This window comes from Oxyura jamaicensis, chromosome 1 (assembly GCF_011077185.1).
Source record: "Oxyura jamaicensis isolate SHBP4307 breed ruddy duck chromosome 1, BPBGC_Ojam_1.0, whole genome shotgun sequence".
Taxonomy (NCBI): domain Eukaryota; kingdom Metazoa; phylum Chordata; class Aves; order Anseriformes; family Anatidae; genus Oxyura; species Oxyura jamaicensis.
Genome location: NC_048893.1, coordinates 88,724,384 through 88,749,004, shown reverse-complemented (window position 1 = coordinate 88,749,004; position 24,621 = coordinate 88,724,384). Strand labels below are relative to the sequence as shown.

Here is a 24,621-nt window from a genome sequence, read left to right as displayed (position 1 = left end):
GCTCCAGCACAGACACATCATCATCAGGAGGACCATCTGCCATCATGGCCCAAAATGATTAAGATCACTAATGACAGGTCCCATTCTTCACTCACAGAACTAGACAAAAGTCTCTAAAAATATGTATTAAAGAGCTCATTGTTCCAGCCAACAGAACAGAGAAGGCAGAGCTACAATTAAAGACAGAGTAACCTACTAACCAGAAGTCTCACCTTTTCCCTAGCTCCAGAGTTAAGCAGAAGAACCTGTTCTGCTCTCTTCAGTCACATTATTTACCTTCTCATTTTCCTTCTCTATCCCATTCACCCCCTGCCAGCACACTCAGGAAAAGAATTACCTGCTTAACAGCTTCGCATTGAGTCCTACCACAACAGCGAGCTCTCTAGATAATGGTGAGTTCAATACGTACACAGACCAACTTTAACAACACAGGCAGTCTCCTGTTCAAAACTATGGGAGAAAAAGACAGAACAGCACGCACTATTTTTTGCTTCTTTTTTGTCTACACATCTGTAAGAACCAGGATGGAAAAAAAAAACGTGGTCTTTAAAAACAAATGGTCTAGTAAGCCACATACAGAGTAGGTATATGCATTTAGTGCTCTTTATATTTAATCATCTATAGAGAAAAAACAAATAGGTTTCTTCCTTTTTGGATAGAAGCTGTAGAAAAGAATATATCATAGAAAGGCCAAGGGCCTGCATTTGTACCCTGCAATACTGACTTCAATCAGTCTGAATTTGCTGGGTCTGCTGTAGAGGTAGAGAGCTTTTCCAGGAAACTGCACTAGAACCTACGTGACAATGAAGAAGTTTAGTGACGTGGATTTTCAGCTAGATGAAAAAAAAAAAAAAAAAAAAAAAAAAAAACAGCCAATTAACTACATTTTACTAGGCAATGTAGGTGCCCGATATTCTCTTTGCATTATGTAATTTTGTACCTTATCTACTACAAACATGATCCACACCAAACATTTTAACCAAGAGCCACCAATCTGAAACAGGACACCAAATCAGATTAAAGGTTCCCTGTCACCTAAACACATAATTTTACAAGTTCACAAGAGCTCTGAAGTCATAGCCATAACTCTCATCATTAAACACATGCCTGCCTTTAGACAGCTAGCATTGCATACTTAACAAGGCATTTTGTTCCTAGTAAACGACTTCCTGCTTGCAGGTATAGGTATCAGAAGACCTAAGAGTTCGCTTCAGTGTTTGAAGACTTAACAGCTTTATCATTAGCTTTGCACTTGATAGTATCACTCATCTTCCATCTGAGTTTTGTGTTTTCTTTAAGTGTTAACTGTCTCTGCAGAGAAGTAGAGCTGTGCATGTGCACAGACTTTCCTATGAATAGTATGTAAGCATGCATGGCTCATCTGCAGGTTTGCACAAGTGTGTAATCGCACACGTGCTGTCTTCTGTTTTCAGAAGGCTGTATCATTTGTTTCTCAATCTGAAACACTGCTGGGAGAAATACCTTCTTTTTGTGTTTCACGTTTCTTGCCAAGTTCACCATTTTATCTGGATGTACAGAACTTCAAAGAGGAACTCCCCTGAACAGATTCTGTTTTTTATTCTTGGCAGGTTATTTCATACAGAGGTTAATAAGCTATTAGTATCATTGATTAAAGCTATACTACCTAGGCTTTATTTACTTGAGCTTCAGGGGAAAATCTGTTAAATTCTTTCAATCAGTCTTGTCTGTGTAACAGGATCCCACTTCTATTAGTATTAGATAGTATCTCTACCATCTCTACCCAGGTTTCCATTCTTCCAGAATACCAGTAGTATTGCTTTAAGATTACTTTTATTTTCTGCAGATGGCATTATTAAATTCAGAATCAAACATGCAGTTTTCTTCAAATTACCCAGCAGTCACTGAAGCCTGTTTTTACTAAAAATCTACAGAGTGGTACTCCTTTTCAGAGTCCCCATGAAAGCATCATTACAGATTCCTTTTATTTGAAAAATATTATCAGTGATGTTTGGTCAGAAAGTGAAATTCCCAAGCCATCAATTAAGACTCCTCATGCCTTCTGTAAAATGAGGGTGGAGTCCCAGTGGATCCAGGCAAAAGAAGCAGCTGCACTGGGATGTGAGTTTTGAGGGATTCTAAGCAGAAAGATCAGAAAGATGCTGAGGAACAGCAAGTATTCTTCAAAGATATTCTAATACAAGGCAAGCTAAATGAAGTGGCCACATGATGCCAGCATTGTCTGGGAAATGAGAAGGCTCTCTAGTCCTAAAAGAAGTACACACAGATTAAATATTTTTTTGTTCTGAACAGATTTCTTTTAGTGCATATCTGCCCTACCAGTTCCAATCCTGCTGCATCCAGCTTTTTACCGCCTGTGCAGTCCACCCCATGACAAATACATAGTCCCCCTTTCACATTTGTAAGTACTAGAGTCTCAGCAAGTCTGTGCTTAATGAAACGTTCTGTTACTGAGTCTTGCACTTCCAGCCCACGCCACAGCTTGTTTCTCCTTTCCATAACAGCAGCAGTTTGATCTTTTTGCTTTTGCAGAAGGAATTCCCACAGCATTGCCACCCCACCACTTGAGTTTGCTTTTAGCATAATGCTGAATGGATGCTCAATGTGTTACTGCAAACCATTACGAATTTGGTCTGGATCACAAAAAATGAGAATAATAGGGGTGTTTATCCCTCTAGAAATAAGTCCCTCCAAAACTATCTCCCCCTGCCCTGAAATTCTATTTGAAAACTATCTTTAAAGTAACGTCCAAGATACATCCTTGCTCCCTTCCATAAGATCTCCTATTCATCTGTGAGATGTACACATTAACCCTGTGTTTTTCCCAGTGCTGAAAGCCTTTAGAGAAAACAATAGAAGAACTGATGAAGGAATATCAGGAAAAGCTCTAGCCATGGTCAAGGCACTTGGAAAAGCCAGATGGAAAGTGTGACCAGCAAGCCTTGGACTCCAGCAGATTAACTGCATATGCAGTATGGTTTTTCAGGAAACAGACAGCTGCTTTTGTATCAGACTCTGTTCTGCTTCGCTAACCCAGTGACTGGGCCACTAAGTCTCAAAAGCTTCTAGCAAAATCTTCCAGCATCAGCTATTTAGCCTCCCTGCTAAGAGACACTGACCTGAAGAATTCAGGAGGGGTTGCTAGTCTGATCAAAGGACTTGCTAAGGTTTTTTGTCCTTTTTAAATATATATATATATATATATATATATATATATATATATATATATATGGAAAAAGACCGAACATTCACCTCCTTAAAGTACTGGTTATCATTTTAAGAAAGTTCTTCCTGAGGCATTTTATTTGTATGCTCCTATGCCCACACTTGTTCATGGAAGCCTTTCACCTGGAAATGGTATATTTCACATTTTTGTATGAGTGCTTTCAAAATGCACGCCAATTGGCAGACCAGCTACACAACTTGCCCTACTCAAACAAAGCCTTGCTCCACACTCTGAGCTGTCACTAAGCTCCAGACAACCTCACTTGTCTCCCTTCCCTCACCCCACAGCAGGATCCTGCTTTGTCTGCCTTCATCCCTCACCATGGCATACTGAAACAGCAGCAGTACAAACACACCAGCTCTTTCCAGGAAAAGATACTAGTAAGTTTAATTCAGAACAACAGCACTTCCAAGCATCATGTTATAGAGGACAAATACATAACACCCAAGTCTGGCATAAAGTAACCACCATCTTACAGAAGAAGCAGTATTTCCCTCAGAGAAATCTTCAGCAGAAATTAGATGGAGTCTCCACGCAGACAGATTTAGCATCCCAGCACTCATATCACCTTGTACCAAGCAAGATCTTTTCTCCTGCTCACAGCCCTGCTGACCCCAAGCCACGCAGCCTGGTACACCATGTGTTGATCACTGCAGGCCACACTCAGGGGCCTGTGACAGTAGAGATTTCATGTGTATTCCCCATCAGTGCAATGGGAGGATGAAGCCCTCACAGAATGCTAACACAGCTACACAATATATATTTACCTCCTTTTCCTTTCCTCAGTATGTGCCCTAGTGCCACAGAAGAGGCCATTTGAAAAAGGAAAATACTGGAGAGATCACCTTTAAAAATAACACAAGCAGCACGTTATCTTCAGTTTCTTTAATCAAAAAGAATCTATTATAATCTTGTAAAGGGTGGGATAAGCCCATGTTAGAGCCCTGTTCCATCTGAATCCAGATAGGACCCTCTACATATTCCAGCCCTTTTCCACAAGCTGAGGAAAGGGGAGAAGCAATTAGGCAGGAGAGGGCCAGTCCTGGGCACTGCTCACCCTACATACACACCAAGGCCCATCCCAGCAGCAGTGGTGGAATGGAGCAGCTGTGCTGTTCCGTCAGCCAGGACAGGAGCAGGGGTGATGCCCCTATCCTGCCCATCCCCTTGCAGGCACCAGGTTGCAGCAGGGACTGACACGCAGTCCTTGGAGGCCCTAGGTGCTGAAGCACCAGACTACCCATCAGCTTGACCTTTCCCCAAGAAAGCAGCCTCATCATTTCCCTTCAGCCCCACCATCTCTCAAAGAAACGAGGCAGCATGGCTTTCTTAGGCTCATCTTGCAGTGCTGCAACAGCCAAGTGTACTTTCCTACAGATGAGCTGCATCCGGCCTGGAGGCAGATCCCACATCTCCAGGAGAGCCCAGACAAACATTTGTGCCAGAGAATGGTGCAACAAACCTGAGGGACCTCAGTGTTCCTTGGCTGCTGCTCATCATTCCTCCAAACCGAAGCACATACATTGGCTCTTCCTGAAACTTTAAAAAAAAAAAAAAAAAAAAAAAAAAAAAAAACATGAAAGAACAACACTGAACTTCAGCATGTTAAAATCCCCTCCACCACAGAGGCATCAGCTGTGAAATCAGGGAAAACGCTTCCAGGAGCTGCTGGGAAGACCATCAGTTTGTTCACAACACAGAAATCCACCACAACTTTATTTTCTGCCATTACAAATCAAGCACTTGTGCTATTTGATTTACCCAGGCATTTTTGATTCCAGGCATTTGAAACAACTTCAGTTTTTAACCAAGCCTTTAAAATGTCAGAGAGAGGACTGGTTCTCAGCTAGGCTAGATAATCCTGTTCCTCACAAGTCTGAAAAAGGGACATAATTAAAGTGTCTGTGAAGGGTATTACAATCACTTGAAGCTTATTGTCTAGGACTCAGTACCACATAAATGAAGTTGCAAGTACGGAAAAGTTTTTGCATCAGAAGTTGGAGTATAGGTCATAACACACAAGTGTCAGCACCTGCCTTTTATTCATGTAATGAAGAGCAGAAAGCATATCTTAATTTGAATATCTTTGAAAAAGCTGTATGCTTTTTGTTAGAGAAAGTTTGATTAAAAGTCATTAAAAGTCACAACAACAACAACCTTTCTTATGAACTGAAATTCAGTTATTCCTTATATGAAGCTATATTTTTTTCTAAAAATCCCAGAAATGCAAAGTGAAGAGTAAAAAAAAAAAAATCCAGGTAATTTTTTCCTCACCAAATTTACTAGTCCCAACCATTGAAGCAGATCAACCTCCTCACCTCTGCCTGTTATTGAATTCACCAATCTGCTCCTTGAAAAGGGAATTAAATGCAGAATTTGCAGTCTTCCCTGGGTGTTAGATGGAACTTCACAAGCCAAAGAAATGCTGATCCTCACTACTAAGGGGTTCACTCTTGCTTCAAGAGGAGAAATTTTAACAAAAATATTTAGAAAGCATATTTCTTATCTATACCTCTTAGTAATTAATTTCAAGCATCCATACCTTGACTACAGTACAGCTCTCAACAGCACTGAAAAGGAGAACACTTGAAATGGAATTGAGATGTTTCCTAATAGTCATTCTGGTCCAGATAGCTACGTGTTATGCTTAAGGTTATGATGAGTATCTCATCTACTACACACAAGCATTCATGAGATGTGCATATTTTCATACAGCTATGTGGCAGATGGCTATTTGCTCATAAAACATGACTACGTTGGCACTAGAAGAGAGAAGTGTCCCTTACCATATCATTGTATTGCTTCAGTTTCCTGGCAAAGATAGCTAATAAAATATCATCAGCCAAAGCTGTCTTGCCGAGTCTCTGAAGACAACTTTTTCTTTCGTTAGTGACTTGGCAAGACCTTACAAATAAGGCCAAAGAAACATAGATATATTGGGATTCCTGTGCAATTCCAGAACATAATTCATGTAGCTTGCAGACTTCTGGGACCACACTGTTGATACATCACTCAGCACAGCCAGGTCCCAGACCTGTACTGCCAAGCAGTAACAGTGTCTAAGCATGGAGGTGGCCTCTCTGTCCTGCCCAAATCCCACCTGGGAGGCAGGTGACATCAACTGCAAAGCAACAGCAGGCTTGACTGAGCTGCTGTGAGGCTGGTGACCACCCCCTGTCAGGGCCAGGAGCTGAGCCCTCTTCCTCACACGCAACCCATTTCCAAGGGTCACGGCTCAAAGGCTGGGGAGAAGGGAAGTGGGAAACAACATTGTTCACAGAGGATATATGTAGTTTTAAGACCTTGACTCATGGGGAGTTCCCTGTGCATGCAGAGAGCACAGTAAAACCACAGGACCATAAGAACACAAAGCCCCTTAAGAAGTGCACAGATTTCAGGGTGACTTTCAGTAAGTCAGGTTATTGTGGACAACCCCCTGAGAAGAGAAGTGGGAGCAGTGTCATGCTCACTTGCCTCACTCCTCCCTCCACCAGGGTACCTGTTTACAGCCATTCTGCAACAGGACAGGGGCCAGATAGGCTTGTACAGCTCCTTTAGGCGTGCTCACCATAGCATTAATAGAGATAATTGCACAGAACAGAAGAGCTTCCAATCCTGACCTTCAGCTGAGCTCCCAGTGGCCAACCTGCCTACAACACATGGACAGAGAAGCTTTAAACAGGTACAAGTAGAGTTACACAAGGCTCCATATTTAAAAGGACTCCATCTGTCCCATATATATCCAGACCATGACAACACCACAGTTTCCACCCCCCACCATGTGCTAGGTAGCACAGCCATGCACGTAGCACATCTCCTGCTCTGACTAGAGCAACCTACCCTTACAAGCTCATCTGCCACTAAATAAGGTGGCTTTTCCCAAACCAGGACTAAATTCAGATAGTGTTCTCATCATGGATGAGCAAGCACACACTGATTTATCTTTAGATCCCTCAACATCTTCAACCAGCAAAGCATTTTTCATGGCATGCGCTAACATAAGGCATGTGTCCATTCATATGTGAAAAGACTGACACTTTTTGAGATGACTAGAGGCAGTATTGATTTCTCTGCCAGGAATCAATGTTTCTGACTGGCAGTAAACCCAATCATTTTCAATTAATGACCTGAAAGCCCAGAAGCGTGACCCTGTTATGACAGGCTCAGCTACAATTTGTTTACAAAAGTACATCTCCACCGACTACATTTTTGTGGCTGTGCCTGCTACAGTGCCACATGGCCACAACTAATATCCCAAGTGCCACAAAAAGGAGCACGACCTCCCACAGCCATATCACCACAGCATCATATATGTGCACCATATGCTCATACACGCTCCTACCCACTAACCAGGCAGCAGTCAAGCCTCAGAGATAGTAGCAACCACAAAGGACCTTCTCCATAGTCAGTGGCAGTGGAGTAGACCAGGCAATACAACAAGGGTAACACATCAAGCTGTAACCACTTTGTGTGCACAAAGCATTAAAAAACTTCCAGAAACAGCGTGGTCACTATTTTAGAGCAGCACAAAGAGACACCTGAGCCAAAACAGCCCCAGGCATCTGCATGGCTCATGCCTGGCTGGGGCTTGAAAGCCATCCAGCTTCATGTGTGCAAACCCACACCCCAGCACTGCCCCACTGATGTAACGATCGTGCCTCTGGTGCCAGCACCGACTCACGCAAAGCCAGCCAAGACATCTCTGCCTGTCCCCATCACACCTGTAACTCTGCAGGCCTAGTCCTGCAGAAGGTGTAGGACATGCAGCAATTTGTGAACTATGAGCTACCTCTGAAGGTACAGCCACAACAAACCCACATTTTATTGTCACTGGGTCTTCCAAACCACCACTGACATCCTTTTAAAACGTTAATTGTTGCCCATTGGAACAGCAGAATCCCAAGACCAACAGCTCTGGTAGCAGAGGAAAGATCCCTACACCAAGCAGTCATGGGCAGGCAGCTGCATGACATGCTGCCAATGCATTTGCAGAGGGGCCTGCTCCTGGGAGACAGAAAAAGCAGCAGCAGAAGTGCTGACTTGGTCAGGGAAAGGGAGAACAATGTTGGTCAAAACTGGAATTTTCTTTTTATCATAATGGGACCAAAGCCAAATGCCTTCCATGCACAGTGTGCATCAGCTTAGTGAGCCAGACAAACTTGTTAAGAGCTTCCAGACCTATTCCACGTACACAGATAATCTATAGGCTAACTTCCATGCATAAAGTTCACAAAACATTTGAGTTGGTTTAGTAAGGAAATCAGCAGTCCTGCACTGCACACAGGATTTCCCAGCAGGGAAATTATCATTTAGAAAAGCTGCTCTGCTTTGTATCTTTTTAGCCCAGGACCAAGTTACTTGCAGAGCCTAGAAACATGTTCTACCAGTGAGTGGAGCTCTTTCTGCAGTACTAAAGCTAAAGCAAGCTCCAGCTGGCATTGGAAGCAGACATATAACTCATTTCCCACATCTGCCAAGGATTTATTTCACTCCTCCCCTTTCTATTATCTGCTCTGAACAATACCAGTCTTCATTACTGAAGATGTTTAGATTTTTAATGGATTAAGTAAAAATACATTCAGGAGCAGCAATCTTTTCTCAGTGTTTTTTATTGATATGGATTGGTTGATAGGAGTCTACAAATAAAGGAGACTGGTGATGGTCCCTTAGAAGAACTACACAATTAGTACCAGCAGAAGACTGGATTCTGGCAAACTTGCTTTTTTTTTTTTTTTCCACATCAAGGACGATGAGACAGTGTCTATGCATGCCACCCACAAAGGTTAAATAGATGTTTAAAAATATGGTATCACTTCAGATATGTGCAAAGCATGGGTCAAAAGCAGTTCACAAACAATCATTCACTCTTCACATCAGCCCTGTGGAAGTGGTCACATTTCACAGCCCAAGAACTGAGTACAAGTATCCTAAAGTCAAGCTACAGCCTGTAAAACACTCAAACACACCATGTTAAAGCCTCTGAAAGAATCCCAGTCATAGAAAGGGAAAACAATCACTGTAGTACTGTCACAGAAACGCTACAAAACACAACAGAATTAGTGATTCAATGTAAATTTACAAAGAAGCTTTTCCTTTGCTTCAAAGTCTTTCCGTAACTACACTTGTCTATCCAGATCTTTTAAATACTACTTAAGATGGGACAGAAGGTGTTAATCTGAGGAGGAAAAAAAAAAAAAAAAAAAAAAAAAAAATTTTTTGGAAAAAGAAAATTTTTTTTATTATTGGGAAAAAAAAAAAAAAAAAAAAAAAAAAAAGCTGTTGAGGAAAGAGCACATTTATGCTTCAATTCCCATAATAATAATAGGAAAAAAATCAATAGGACTACAGCTATACAGCATCTTAGGTCAAAGGAGAGTTAAACAGGAATGGGTCATAGTCTAATGAAAAATGGGAGGAGAGTACTTGGATTATAGTCAGAACATACAGTCAAGAGAAATTCCAGCTTTTCTTAAGAACGGAGTTCAAACGTTTTTTATCAGCTCTTCAGATAGGAAAAAAATATGGCTTTATTGTCTAGTTGCAGAAGACAGACTGACACAGGTCAGACAGACCTTTACTCTGCTGTGATTCTGGATAACCTGCATCTTGCCTCTCCTGTCATCTCAGGCCATGCTGATGTTTCCTGTCTCTACCATCAGGTGTTAGCAGAAAGCAGATTTTCAGGACAATAGCTACTTGAGGTTGGATGCACATGAGATAAAGCAAAGCTTCCTTGGACAAAGAAGGCTCTCCTGAGTCATGTGAGGTTTTTTGGTAGAAGACTTCAGATTATATCTATTTCAGGCACTGGAACAGGTTGCCCAGGGAGGTGGAGTCGTCACCATCCCTGGGAGGGTTTAAGGAAAGGGTGGACGTGGTGCTTAGGGACATGGTTTAGTGGGTGATATTTGTGGTCGGGGTGGGTGGTTGGACCAGATGATCTTGGAGGTCTTTTCCAGCCTTAATGATTTTATCTGAGCATCAATATGCCCATTAAGCTGCTACTTTGACCGGTCACCTTCAGAGCTCAGGGCTTTTTGAACTGCTTCAGTGACATTGTGACAAGGAGGAGACAAAAGCAAACTCAAGGACTGAAGGATGGTAGGGAACAACCAGTGGAGAAATGAGGTCTCAATGTCTGCTTCATCAGTCAGCTAAAGAGGCAGGCTGGTGGCAGGATTTAATGAAGCAAAACTGCACACACACGATGGAAAAATCCCTGTCTGTATAGCTGAGTGAAAACCTACCCTTTAGGACAGCCTTACGGACTGTTAGACCCTATTGCCTTTATGGGTATTAGAGGTGGCTGTGGCAGAGTATATAGGGATGTAAATATGCTACTATCGATGAAAGCAGAGATGCATCTCATTTAAGAGGCTACTTGTCTGGGTAGTTTCAAGCAATCAGCACTACAAAGCAAGGAGGGAAGGAAAAGGAGTTTAAGTTGTTCCTAAGAACACATGTATTTAGTTACATCTGATTTCTCCTGGGGGCATCGGAAAGTGTTGTATTCAGCCTGCTCAGATTACTCTGCAGCTTCAACCAATAGAGGATTCACACGGGCATTAAAAGAAACCCTTAACTCCACCCTGTGCACCCCCCTGCAATCCACCTCTGCTGGATCCTGAACAAATAAAGGAGAGGGGGACAAGAGGTGGGTATAGAAATCACCAAGCACACAGGACAGGAGCAAGGTAGTGCTTACAGGGGTCTCCAGCACCCTGCCCCATGGCAGGCAACCCCAGCAGGAGCATGGGCCCCACAGGGCCCCCTCTCCAGCCTGCGCCCTAAACACAGCCTCCCTCATGCACTTCTTTTGGCACTTGTAGCTCCCAGCCACTTATTACTTAAATAATTAGATATTATTACATTGCACTAATAAATTCCCTATGAAAACGCACACACACACGCACGAGCTTTCCCCTGCAGCCCCGTGCAGGGCAACAGATTGCCAGCCCGGGCTGTTTTTGCCTTCCAAAGCTTGCCACCCGCCGGGTTGGCTGTTCCTGGCAGGGCAGGAGGCAGCAGCAGTTACGGGAATCAGCGCTGGAAGAGCCATTACTTAACCCCTTGCCACTCACACCCTCCGCTGGCAGCCGCCCTGGTCCCTCCCAGTGCCTGCCCTTCGACAACACAAAAAGGAAGAAAGCAGCTCCAAAAGGAAGAAGAATTAGACAGAAAAATCCCGCAAGGCAGCAAACATGAAGGCTTCGTGACCCTGAAGGTCCATGCAGAGGGAATGTTTCAAAGTAAACAGGCTGGGAAAAGCTCTTTAGCTTAATTGACAGCTGAGGAGATAGGAAGGGTCAGAGCATGAAAGAAACATTTGAACCAGAGGTGCTGTTTCCCAGAGAACGTCAACATGCATTTTTTTGTTTTGTTTAACTCTTTCCTTCTGCCCAGGGACCCAACCTTAACCAAACCCCGGCTGGCACCAAGATGTCATTCATGATTCAGAAATACTGGTTTTGAAGTTCTTGGCTCGGGCACCGATTTCCTCTGTGACCTTGGGCAAGTCATTTAGTCCATGCTGCATTTCAGCCTCTAATCCATACGGCAAAGACGATGCCTCACGGGCAGGTGATGAAGTTATTAGTGATGGCACATCCCTGTGATGATGGGAGGCAGAGGGGTGATCACAGAGATATGGAGATCCACCTCCTTTAGGATCCTGATTGCTTGGCTATTCCACCTGAGATCAAACCTCTCACAAATGAAGTGGCCACTCTCTAATTAGCAGCAATTTCTAATGATGTTTCTGTCTCATATTGAAATTGTATTTTTTATTGAACTATGGCTAGGTCAAAAACCAATGGACTCTGCTCACCCCTGCACAAATAACTTCTCAAGCTGCCAGGGAGTGAATAGGCCCTGTTCCAGTTCTTTGGTCTTCACCTTCCCAGCTCCAAGCTCAATTTTCATACCTGCCTCTCTCTTTCTGTTCCCCCTCCTGCTAGAAGCAACACAACGATGCATAAAGAAATGCCCTAATTACAGAGAGTGGTTAAACACTGAAGTCTGAAGGCTAGTAGGGAAACAGATGCTCTCCGGGCCATTCTCAGGTCCCATCTCCTGTTCTAACTGCACTTGTTCAAAATAATAGAGACAAGTGGCCATCACCATGATTTTCCTGGGATTTCCCAGGAGGCCCCCACCCAGCCCAGCAGCCCGCCAGCCTATTTCACAGGTGGAGCAGCGGCACTGCAGCCCTCACCCAAACCCACAGCTCAGTCACAGAGGAGGGATGCTTTGGAGGGAGAGGCAAGAAGCATCCCCAAGGATGTGGCTGATTTCTGACCCAACCACAGGGCTACCCTTCAGCCACCTGCCCCCCAGCACCACAGCTAGCCCCTCTATTTTTAATAAAGTAACCTGCAGTTAGTTTTGCTGAAAACATTTTCTGACCTGGTCCACTTTGGGAACAGGTCCTAATCTACAGTTGCTGTGTTCTTAGCTTTTTTTGTCTGTACATACTGTATGATTACTCAGTGGCCATGTACATAATCACCAAGGATGATTTACTGAAAGAGTTATGATAGATGAAGTCATAAATTGGAAGAATCCAGTAAGCAGTTAATTAATAACTCTGCTCAATCACAGTTTTTTGCCCTTTAACCCCCTTGAGCTGGAACCCTACAATCACATTTCCTTTCTCTACTTTTTTTTTTTCGTTTTAGAAAGCATCCCAACTTCTGCTATTAATTTTAAGAAATTAAAAAAAAAAAGAAGTCAGTGAAGAGATTCCTACCCTTCAGTCTGCAACACAGCTCATCTGCCGTGCTGACAAAGCACCCCATTTGGGAACAAAATCTGCCGCAAGTTACAGGATCATGACTAATTTAGCATCATTACTTCAATGATTGCACTGAATGAGGCAAGAAAATATTACAGCAAAGTTACAGAAGACATATTGAAGTTAGAAGGGATGACTGAAGACGTTCCCAAGCACCAAAATGCTTTTCAGATTGTTAAATTCCAGCCTTCACTTGATTTTATCACTAACCAAACAGTTGCGGGCCAGGTGGGAAGCCCACAGTAGCATTTCGTGTTGTCACTTGGAAAGCCTAGTAACAAATCAGACTAATTTCAGAAACCACCACCAGAAAAATGAGCACAGCATGTGAACTGCCATTCTGCTCCCCACCCCAAGCCCCCTCAAGAGAGCATCCACATTTTCACATTAATTATATTGCTGTTTCTAGCAGACCTCATCATGAGCCATAGTACAATTATTTCTGATTTTCCTGTCCCCTTAGACAGCATATCTTAAATTCGTGGGCCAAGCTTTTGGGAGCAGATAGTGTTTTGAATGCGTTGTAAAGGAATACAAGTTGTTGGAGGAGCTGAGTTGCTGCTCTCTGAGAAAGAGCTCCCTCCATCTGGACTCAATCCAGAAGTCACTTCTGAAAGTCCTCCAGCAGCACAGTGCCACCTTATTTTGGAGGCCAGCATGTGCGTGCTTCCTTCTAGCTTCTTGTATTTAAAGAGTCAAGAAAAGCAAAAATTTAAGCAGCACCCCACAGAGAGTTTGGCTTGTCGCATTCCTACAGCATTAGTCAGAAGGGAGGGGAGGAGTGCAAGAACTGAAACCAGGCAGCGCAGGAGGTGTTGCAACAACACGGGTGCTCATTTCAGCGCCCCAGGCTTGCCCTGGCTCCTGAAGGGCTCCTGCCTGCACCAGGACGACTATTTCATGAGTATCGTTCAGGGGTGGTGCAACCAGCTTCCAGCCTGGGCTCCGTGAAGAGGGAAGGAGGGAGGGAGGGCGGACAGGATTCAGGGAGACCAGGGTACCTCCAGAAAAGCAAAGCCAACATGCTTATGCTCCATCAGGAGCCCAGCACAGGATGAACATCATTTCCAGTGTTGGCACAGGAAATCAGCGTGCTTTATATCAAAACGTCCTGACCCTGTCATCAGGCAGTGGTAAATACCCATACCCAGACCCTACTGCCAACACATCGTTACTCCCAACAAGGGCTTTAAGAAGAAATCTGTGGTTGGCAGCCCTCCTCTTCCCCAGCCTCATTTACTGCTACCTGGGGCCCTGGTTGGGAAAGCAAGATGCTTCCTACTCCTGCCCCCATCTCCAGATCACAGGCAGGTGAAACAAGCCAAGTATGTGTCAGCAATAAACAGAGGTGATTAGGAGCAGCACACCACAGGCAAGCACAGAGTAATGCTTAAAAGGCATGGGAACACCTCAGCAATTTAAACAAGATGCTAAACACAGCAGTGATTTCTCCAGAAACAGACAGCGCAGGCAAAACAAACAGTTCTGCCGCTTTCTGTTGTGTTTATATCTTGGTTTGGATTTTAGGCTGAGATCATATTCATAGGATAATGTACGAGGCCTCAGGCAAGAAAACAGCAGCAGCAGAGTTCACACTGAAAAGGGGAGAAGAGCGCCAGGAAGAGAGGAACAAGTAGTCACCTCTGGAAGCTCAGGCATTAAAAGTTGTTCTTTTCAGCTAACCAAGTCCCACAAACCAGGGCAGTGGGTGAGAGGGTCACAGAAAGCCAAAGTGATCACCTTCTGCTCACAAAAAAAAATAAAAATAAAAAATAAAAAAAATAAAAATGCAGAGAGCTTCCTCATAGCTGTAGCCAAACAGCACAAGTAAATAGATTTATCTTACACAGGTAATCAGCATACAGACCTGACAGACATACTTGCAGGTCTGTGGATTTAACAAGCCCACAAATCAAAGCGATTTGGGGAATCAGTCCCATTCACACTACTCTCTGTAAGCTAACAGGCTGACCAGCTCAACTTACTGTTACAAGCCACAACTACAGAGACACACCATCTCCACTAGGATTATGCCACACGTTAATTGAGTTACGTTTAGGAGCATCCTCTTGTCCACAGAGGAAGCAAGGCCCAGACTCCAAACACATCGTAGAGCCAGACTTTTTGTCAGAAGGAAAATAAAGCCATAATTGCCCAGTGATAGCAGTTATCTCTGTTCATAGCTACTAGCAGTTCAGCAGGAACAGGCAAACAGTACAGGCACCTCAAATTAATTAGCAAATACCCCTTTAGAGACCATACTGATATAAATTCATTTACTACTTTATGGATGGCTTAGAGAAAACAAGGGCATTAAAGACACAGTAGATAAAGTTAGCTCAAATGATCCACAAAGACACGGGAAAAAATAAAGCCTCACTGAGTTATCACACACATCAGTAAGCAAGACAACAGCACAAGAAAACGCACCTGTTTCCTAGAGAACACTTGTAAAAAAAATAGGAAAGAAACATACCTTTTGGTATCATATCTTTAAGGGCCAAGGAAACACTGCCCTATCCCTATTCTGCTCCCCAAGAGAAAAAGGCAAAAACAAATTAAGGGGTTACCAGGCTTTTTATACCGCACAGGAGGCACCTCAGCGCCCAGGTGAGCCTTGTTTGCAGGGGATTGTCCCACATCCCTGCAAACACTCACAGCTCCTTCCAGCCTCCTCAGCCCCACTGCGGCCTCCCTCTCCCGATGAAGTACAGCTGGCCCGCTTGGCACCATATGCCCCACTTCATTTGAGGAAACAGCAAGGTTTACTACTGATTTTTTAGCACATCAGGATAAGAGAAAAATAAGAGCAAAAAGACCGCAGAAAAACTCATCCCTACAGAAAAGTCTCATATGTTATTCAAGATGCGGCTGTTTCCTCTGTATTCAGAGGCTTCTCCTTGGAGCTTAGCTGGAGGTGGGTCAGCCCCACAAGCTGTATCCTGTTTTTCTGGTGTCACCAAAACCAAGCCCATTGAGTCCAGTGGAAGCAGAACCCAGCTCCAAGGAAGTGTAACCAAAATTGAACATGTTTCTTGATAATACACGATTATAGCCCAAACAGCACAAGCCCTCTGGTCCACAATTAACTACTGTTTCTTCCTCCGCCCATCTCTGGGGCTTCGAATTAATGGTCAGAGAAATTAGTGTGGCTTGGGGAAGAGCAGTCTGCTAGCAGTGATATGTACCCACAGACACGTGCTCGCGCACACACACTAAATGAACCGACAAGTCTTAGCATCAGTATGATAAATACCTAGACAATCAGCTATGACAAAGCAGTTTTATATCTTCCTGAAGAAATAAACAGGGCTTCCAGGCACTGTGTGTCATATCAGGTGTAGAAAACAAAGGTACTCGTGACTAAAGCTCATGTCCACTAACTGGAAAGCATTAATAGCCAGCCACACCTGAAAACTGGGCTGGATAATAAGGCATAAAAAGTTACCCGCAGATTCTTGTGCACTTCTGGCAAGTATCAAGGTCTCATGATTTTTACTATTTTTCTTAACACTGCCAAGTATCGTGCAATTAAGAAAATCTGGACTCTCATTAAAACAAAATTAAGTTCCTGGAGCTCAGAAGTGCTTCAAAGAAGCTATCTGGTAAGCATCAAAACCAAAGGCAAGTGAAACCTGACCATGTAAAAACATATAGGTTCAAGTCAGTGTCTAGGTTTTAGAACCCAAGCTGTTAATTTGTGTGTGCGTGTTGATGTCAGAATTACAGGATTATGGTAGCACTGCAGGATACACACTCATCACTGGCAAAGCCCAGAACGAAACACAGACATGAGTGAGAAAGGGTATGTGCCCTGCCAAACGAGGCCAAAAATCATTGCAAAGACGGAATTTGTTTTCTAGCCCATAAGAATCACTCAATGGCAGGAAAACTACCCTGGAAAGCGTAATACTGAGAGGCCAGATCTGCTCCCACACTACTGCTGGGATGTCTTAGGCACAGGCAGAGGGAAGCTGCGGGCACACATCCCCTCACATGGCCCGGCCGGTGATGTCCTGAAACCCAGGGAAGGTCTGGGAACAGCGAAGCAGACGCACACAGAGGCGGCTGACAAAACGCCAACGGCGCTTTGATTTCACTTCCAATATGAGTTTCTTCAGCTTGGCTGAAAGACTGATGCAGCCGGTCAAAAGGCAGCAGTGGAAACTCCCTGCTGGGTCATCTTGTCCACTCTTCTGGAGGCCAGCTCAGAGGAGGAGAGCGCTGCCCATCCACCGGTCGCTGCACGGCCCTCGGGTATTTGTTTATCTAAATTATTTACTTTCATTTTTTAAAATAAAGTTTCAAAGAGAGACAATCAACCAACACACAATGCCAACTTGGCACTATTTATACTTTCTCTTGATATTTGTCCAGTCTTCTGTGAAAAGCCATGACAAAGGAGCTCTCCCCCCGCAACCTTGCTTTCTAGCTGCCTACAGCTGCCTCATGTCTCAAGATTTCCTTCAAGTATTTCATCACTCCCAGCTGCACACTCATTTGCTTCATGACGTTAATCATTTACCAGTGAACTATGACTTTAGCAGACACCTTGCTAAATGACAGTCTTAGTTATTTGGGAGATGGGGGGGGGGGGGGGGGGGGTTTCTCATCTTTGTGTACAACCTTCCAGGCCCCCAAACATCTCTTGAGCTGTCTTTTGGGTCAGCACACAGAGCTACTGCTGTCAGAAGCTTTAACTTATCTGGGCCAGTGGAAATAGAATAACCTAGATAAAGCAGAATCATGCAACCCCTAAATACATTATGTCTACAATAGTAACCTACCTTTGCCAAAAAAAAAAAAAATGTTGGAGATGCAGACCGTGAATGGCCATGTTTCTGCCTGGTGAATCCCATCCATGAGCGATCATCAGCAACAGCACTGGTCAGCCCAGAGGTCTCAGCCCTATCCAGCCACCCTGCACAGGCAGGTAGGGCACCTCTGGGATTTTTGGGGCATCCCAAGGCTGTGGTAGAGCAGCTGCAACTTCTCCTCCCACTGCACTGATGGGTTTCAGGAAGCCCACGGCAGATGCATGAACCTCCCTCGTTTTGTGGAATCAAGAGGTGTATAACCCTGTTCTTGCTCCAGGATGGGACCACAGATGAGAAGTGTTTGCAGGCTGCAGTGTAGGTCTGTCACTCAATTCACCTGGAGGAAGGAGAGCATCTGCTCCTTGGGGTGATGGCCAACAAAGAAACTCCCTGGGAGCACAGCACTGTACATGACAAGACTGCTGGGCCCTGTTACCATCACCTTATCATGTCTGTTTGTCCCACAGGGCGCTTCGCTGGGGTCTCAGAAGAGGGCTGAAGAAGTAGCGGCCCCAAATGTGCACAGGGGGAAAAGCACGTGGGGCTCAGCCCCACAGGCACTGTCAGCCACAGGGCTTACCAGCATGATGTCACATAGCATGGGACCAAAATGCAGGGGAAATCTCCCTTCTTCACACCTGCAGAAATGCTGAGAGCAAAGCACCTGTCTCCCACCCGGAAGGGCAGCAAGGCAGCTTAGCAGGAGCGGGGTTAATGCCCCGATCCCAGCCGTGACTGAGAGATGCAGAAGGGAAAAAAAAAAAAAAAAAAAAAAAAAAAAGCAGGATCACCACCCCCACATCCCTGTTTATTTTGGACAGCAGCAACATGACTGGAGTTTGGTTTCATTTCATTCCTCCACAGTGCTGAAAACTCCCAGTGCAGGGTGAAATGTGAGGGTGTTTCCAAGCCCATGGCTCGGTCCCCTCCAGGACAATGACATGTGGTGCCAGACGTTGCCCCAGCCAAGCGCAGACGGGAACCAGGGCTCACCTCGTCAGTGGCTGTGGGATGCCAGCACTGCTCACAGAGCCCTTCCTCGGCTCCAGTGCCTGGGCTGATGCAGGGAAATGGGGTCACTTGTGCAGCCAAGGTCTGGCGGCTTGTGTGGTGCACTGAGATGCCTTCTTCACACACGGGTTTGGATGGGTTGGCACTGTTGCATGGCAGAGATGGGATTTGGCTGAGCTCCCCCCCCCCCCCCCCCCCCGGCATCTGCGACCATCCCCTGCCAGAGCTTGCTTGCTCCAGGAAGGCACTGGCTGTGTTTTACCCAATGCTGGATGCAAACGGAGTTCAGCAGTTAGTGTCAGGCTTAATTACCAGCCTGACAAATCCTACACGCACAGTCCCAGGCTAGGAGGCAGAGCGATGCAGGACATTTGTTTTGTTACTGTAATCAAACCAGCAATACCCAGGGAAAGGCACTGTGCTACTAAGCTAGTGCTTCTGGGGGAAAAAATATATATATATATATTGGTCACTCACCCTGTGAGAAACTGGGTTTCAAAATATGAATCTTTTTCAAGCTTCTCTCTAGAAGTTAATGAAGAAAGAATGTTAGTGGTCTCAGAGTCGCAGAGACAAAAACTCTGCTCCTGAACACACACAGATTTGAAAGAAACTGGAATATGGCTTGAGATTTTATGACACAGACCCTTTCTTCCACCCCTCGGCCCAAAATGAATAAACACCACTTGCAGTTGCTGTGCAAGCTCACACATCACAGATAAAATCTGCACGCTCAGAGGCTGGGGAATGCACAGTTAAGGGCAGCATCATTTCTGCGCTGCATTTTGGTAAATTTGATGAAACAATATTCTAAGCTAAACATTGAACTCGTGATTCCAGTTTATATATTCATGGTGGGTTAATAAATAGCTTCTGACATTTTAGTTAGCACTAAATCAGCGACGGGAGATAGTTACCGAGCCCGGCATAACAACAACAGCATGCTTATAAACATCTGCATCATGTTACCAAAATGACTTCATTGTGGTCTGGATCGCTCTTTTTAAAGGGGATTAAGTGGGTGGGAATGCATTACTTTCCATTGCTGGTAGCAATGAGAAGCACTACAAACTGTCAAATATAAAGCGCTATATTATGGCAAAGGTGGCAAACTGACAAAACACATAAAAGTCTTAGTCCAATAAACTCAAATCCTTTCCTTTTAATTTCTGAAGATAACTACAATAAATTGTTTGGTTTTGCCTTGTTTTTTGGTTTTTTGTTTTTTGGTTTTGGTGGTGGTGTTTTTTTTTTGTTGTTGTTGTTGTTGTTTTTGAGATTATCCAGACACTTAGATTTTGAGCCATTGTTTAATTTCCGAAGATATCTACAATAATTGTTGTTTTTTTTTGTGTGTTTGTTTTTTAGATAATCCAGTTACTTAGACAAATTTTGAGCCATTGTTTATCTCTTGGTAGAACCAACTCAGCTGTGCTCCTTACTGAGGGTGGAGGAGTACACTGACAATTTACCACTTTTTTCAAATACAAAGGCTTACCTAAATTTCATGTAAGCAAAAATGCAAATCTCAGTAGACCACCTCACACACTGTGGATACCAGGGCTTTCATCTAAAACCAAATAAAACTTGGGTTAAGTTTCAATGGTCGTTCTTGCCCTTATTCCGCCCTTCCTGATTCATTGTCTCCCTGTTCAGATGGAGACAGTGTGCACCATAGACTGAGACGACTTGCTGGATTAGAAGATGCTCTCTAGCTGTAGTTTTTATAATTTGTTATGAGAACAGTTTGCACATTACTAGATTTTTCTCATCCTGGTCTTATTGAGGGATCTCCAGCTGTATAATCATTACTTATAAATACAAACTAACAATAAACCCAGTGAAAAACATTTTCTGTCTCTGGGCTGTTCACAATTTTTTTGAATGGCACACCAACAATTCACATCGTGACCTGATTATCTAAATTGCCTGGTGCTGCTGCTGCTTCCTGATTGAATGCCACCAGTATGAATGGGAGCTACTCATAGGCATGCTGTGAGGCACAGCCACTGGTACCAGACACTTAATATGCACAAACAAGGAAATAGCATTACAAGAGGGCAAGGCACATGATCCTGCAGCATGTGAGTAACTCACCGATATCTTTTGCACGCCATGTAACTGTTCATCCACAGGTAGCTGGCTTATTTTTTAAATAGAGCAGCTGCACCCAACACATGGTTGCTGCACATGGAGGCTGTAGTTGAGGGACAGCAGAAAGTCCTTGTGCAATCGCATCCTTTAAAAATCCTCTGCAGAGGGGCCAGGTTGCAGAAAATCCTGAAGGGACCAGGATATACAGAAGTGCAAGATGAGCATACAGCTAACATGGCACAGACAAGCAGAGTGCTTGAGATGCTCATTGTCGTGCATGGTGCCAGAGCACACAATATGATTGCAAGGAGCATCCACGCAGGCAGACTCCCCAGCCTCACATTCAGCCTACTGTCTCCCCCAAATCCAGCAGAGATTCATCAGAAGAGAAAGCCACCGGTTTCAGCTCCCCCCTGGCCTCCTGCCCTCCCAGAGCATGGCCTACTCCTCACCCTGTCCTGCCCCACATCTTCATCACAACCCTGCTCCTGCCACCCTTCCCTATGCATGGCAGGAGGTGGAAGCAGTCATCCTGCTGGCTCGGAGTGGAGAAAGGGCTATGGAAGGAGCAGGCACAGGTCTTCCTTCCTCACAGAAGTAGCTTGCACCATGTCAGCAGCAAAAGGAGAAAACAGAAAAGGGTCTGAGACTGAAGGCACTCTCTGGGACGCAGAGATGCTATCCGGATTCTGGCTGAGGCCTTCTGTTTTTTTATTTCATCAGATATTTGTGTTGTCTTTGGTTTGTTGTGTTTATCACTCCAAATAACATTCTGTCTTACGTTATTTGCAGTCACAGGTCTGATCACGCCCAGAGTAAGCTCCTTATTATTGGTGCCTGAGTGCAATAAAGTTTTTTGTTAGCCAAAACCATAAACTTTAATGCCATCCACCCAATCATTGCAAAGGGAAAACTACAGCTTTGTAAATGAGAATCTAAAACGAACCAAAGAAAATGATCCTGTGCATTGTAACAGCACATTTAGCCCCTAAACTAGACAAGAAGGTCCCTTCTAGGAGTCAGTAGGGAATGTGGCATCTCTGTGGCAATCCCCAGCATCTATCTCAAACCACAGACAGAGGACAGACAGAGCTGGCTGGGAAGCACATCCAGAAGCTCTGGGTGAAGAGCTGCCTCCCCATCCTCAATCCAAGCATGAGTTGGTGTTTTCAGAGCTGGAGCTCTGGCACAGACGTGGGAGCTGACCTGGTTTTGCAGAGGCACCAAAACCTGCAGAGCCAAGGACACAGCCCTGCAAAGGCCTGCGTGACCGCGCACAGCTCTCCTACCGCATTGGCATGCCTGACCTTGTGGAGGAAATAGTGCACACGTGTTTGGAAAGGCTGGCTCCAGTGCCCCAGCACAGGCACTGGCAGCGTGGTGCTTTGGGGAGCTCATGGCCCATTGCCAGGCGGGTTTGTGCTAACCAAGCATGCTCTCTTCTCTCCCCACCTTTACCACAGCAGGCCAGTTTACCACTGAGCTCTCCTTTTTCCCTCCCAGCACTCCGAAATGCACCTGAGGAGTGTAAAAGTGGCTCGTCAGGTCACTAGATACCATCAGAGACTACGAGATTGTTTGAATGCATCTATGACTCAATGCCTTGATATCTCTTACATCAGAGCATGTCGTGCAAGAAAGCTTTCTGCAGGCTGGCTGCAAGTGTTAGCAGAAAGCTGAGGAGAGATGCTGCCCAGCCACAAGTAGAGCTCATCCCCTCGGCTCTGTGGACACTACAGCCTATGGGGACAGATCCCGACCTACTGCTACCAACATGCTCCAGACAAGTTGTGGTTACCTTTTGTTTTCTTTTAAAGTAGATCCTTCTGGCTGAGCTGGATTGCAGAGCCAATATTTATGCCAATTCATCTGGCATAGGAGATAACAGAGCAAGAGTCTGGGGTGATTAACTCCTCGATCCGCGTGTACTTTAGACCAAAAAGTATGTTGTGCAATGGCTCAATAGCAAGAAAGGTGAGAAGCCATGGCTAAAAACGCAGTAAAACTACTGTAACCTATCACCACCTTCCAGTCTCTATTTGCAACGAACATAGAAAGCCCTGAGCAGGGAAGCACATGAAAACAGTTATAAATAGAAACTTGCTTCACCTGCTAACAGCTGGAAGCAGAAGAGGAAGGCTGTGTGTTTTACAGGAACTGCAATTAACTGAAATTGAGAGCCAAAAGGTTGCAGCCCGGTCAGATGGGTCGCACCAGGAGCAGGCCGGAGCCTCCATTAAGGGCAGCCATGGCAGCAGCTCTCCCACCACCCACAGGCTCCAGGCCGCGGTGGCACTCGGGGCCCCAGCCCTGCCCAGGCACCTGCAAGGTGTCCGTGCGGTGGGCACAGGGCTCGCACAGGCACGCCAAAATGCCTTTCCTTCCTCTGCTCCCTCTTTCAAGAGCTCGGGGTGCTTCGCTTCACACACCCAGATCGTTGCACAATGGCTGCATTGTCTCAACAGCAACCAACGCAGTGAAATCAGTTTGATGTGATTATAGGTGGAAGTTGAAGGCTTAGAGGATCTTGTGACGAACGGTAGAGATAGGTCGGTGTGAAACCGAAATCTCCACGGTGTTGTTGTAACCTTCACTGCAAGGCTCGCTCTGCAATTTAGCTGCCAGGTTGGGCTGCAAAGCCCCAGAAGGGCACGAAGCAGCTCCATCCCGATAAGAGTGTTTTGCTCTGAGGGTGCCAATGGCAGAGCGCAGGCTGCCTCCGAAGAGCCAACTATGTGAGAGGCCAGACAGGCCGAGATAACAAAAACAATATGTTCTCAGTAATGAGAGCTCTCTGGGGGAAAGGGATGTGTTTTCTCAGCCTGAATCATGATTCAGAAAAAGGGGGAGGGACTTGTCAAAGGTGAGCAATGTCCTGAGGTGGCCTGTACAGGAAGGAGGCCTGTAAAGGAGCGTTCCCTGCTCCCACCGAGTAACCTCCTCACTGCAGCTACCGCAGCCGCTGACACGAGTGGATGGTCCCCTGTGTGCCAGATGTGGACAGCACACAGACCACATCTCTCTGACTGCCATATGAAAGTCCACATGGTTTGATCCTACCTTCAAATTGTAGGGATTGAACATAGCCCTTCTGCTAACAATCACAGCTATAACCAACTGTTTTAAGTCAGGGCTGAATTTTTGGTTTAGCATGTCACTTGAGCTAGGATTGAAACCTTGCTTTTCTCCATCCTTCCTTCCACAGGTTGAGCCCCCCATGGCCCAGAATGTCAAACACATTCAGACACCCTGGACGGAGATGTCAGTCAGACACACCAAACAAATCATTTTTTTAAGGGAAGTGACTGACACTTCAGCAGCTTAAGGACGGATTTCACTCACGGATGTAGATTGTTTATGAAGGCAGGTTTTTCCTTTCTACCTTGGCAGGCTGTGCTAAACAAAACAAAACAAGAATACTGAAATAAGGAAATATTTTCTGGTAGGAAAGAACGCCTTATAGAGCTTGGCAGAAGCACCATCTCCCACACTTGCCCATATGAGTCACGGTGTCACTCAGGAGATTACTTGGTATTTGCTGTCTTGCCTCCAAATTTAAAGGAAGGCAGTGACATGCCAATCTGCACCTTAGATTCACAAATTCCCTTCTAATCTAATGGTTGACTAAGACCACTCTCTGCCGGTTTTCTCACAATACAGCTTACTCCTATTCCAGAAAA

General features: G+C 44.9%; 1 protein-coding gene across 1 annotated transcript in view; it reads right to left on the bottom strand.

The window, feature by feature from the left end:
- Positions 1 to 6,811, bottom strand: part of ZPLD1 (zona pellucida like domain containing 1) — a 100,526-nt gene extending 93,715 nt beyond the window's left edge. Inside the window, exon 1 of the mRNA XM_035315040.1 lies at positions 6,795 to 6,811. The gene's annotated coding sequence lies outside the window, so the exon portion shown is untranslated. The remainder of the gene's footprint in view (positions 1 to 6,794) is intronic.
- Positions 6,812 to 24,621: the final 17,810 nt, after the last annotated feature.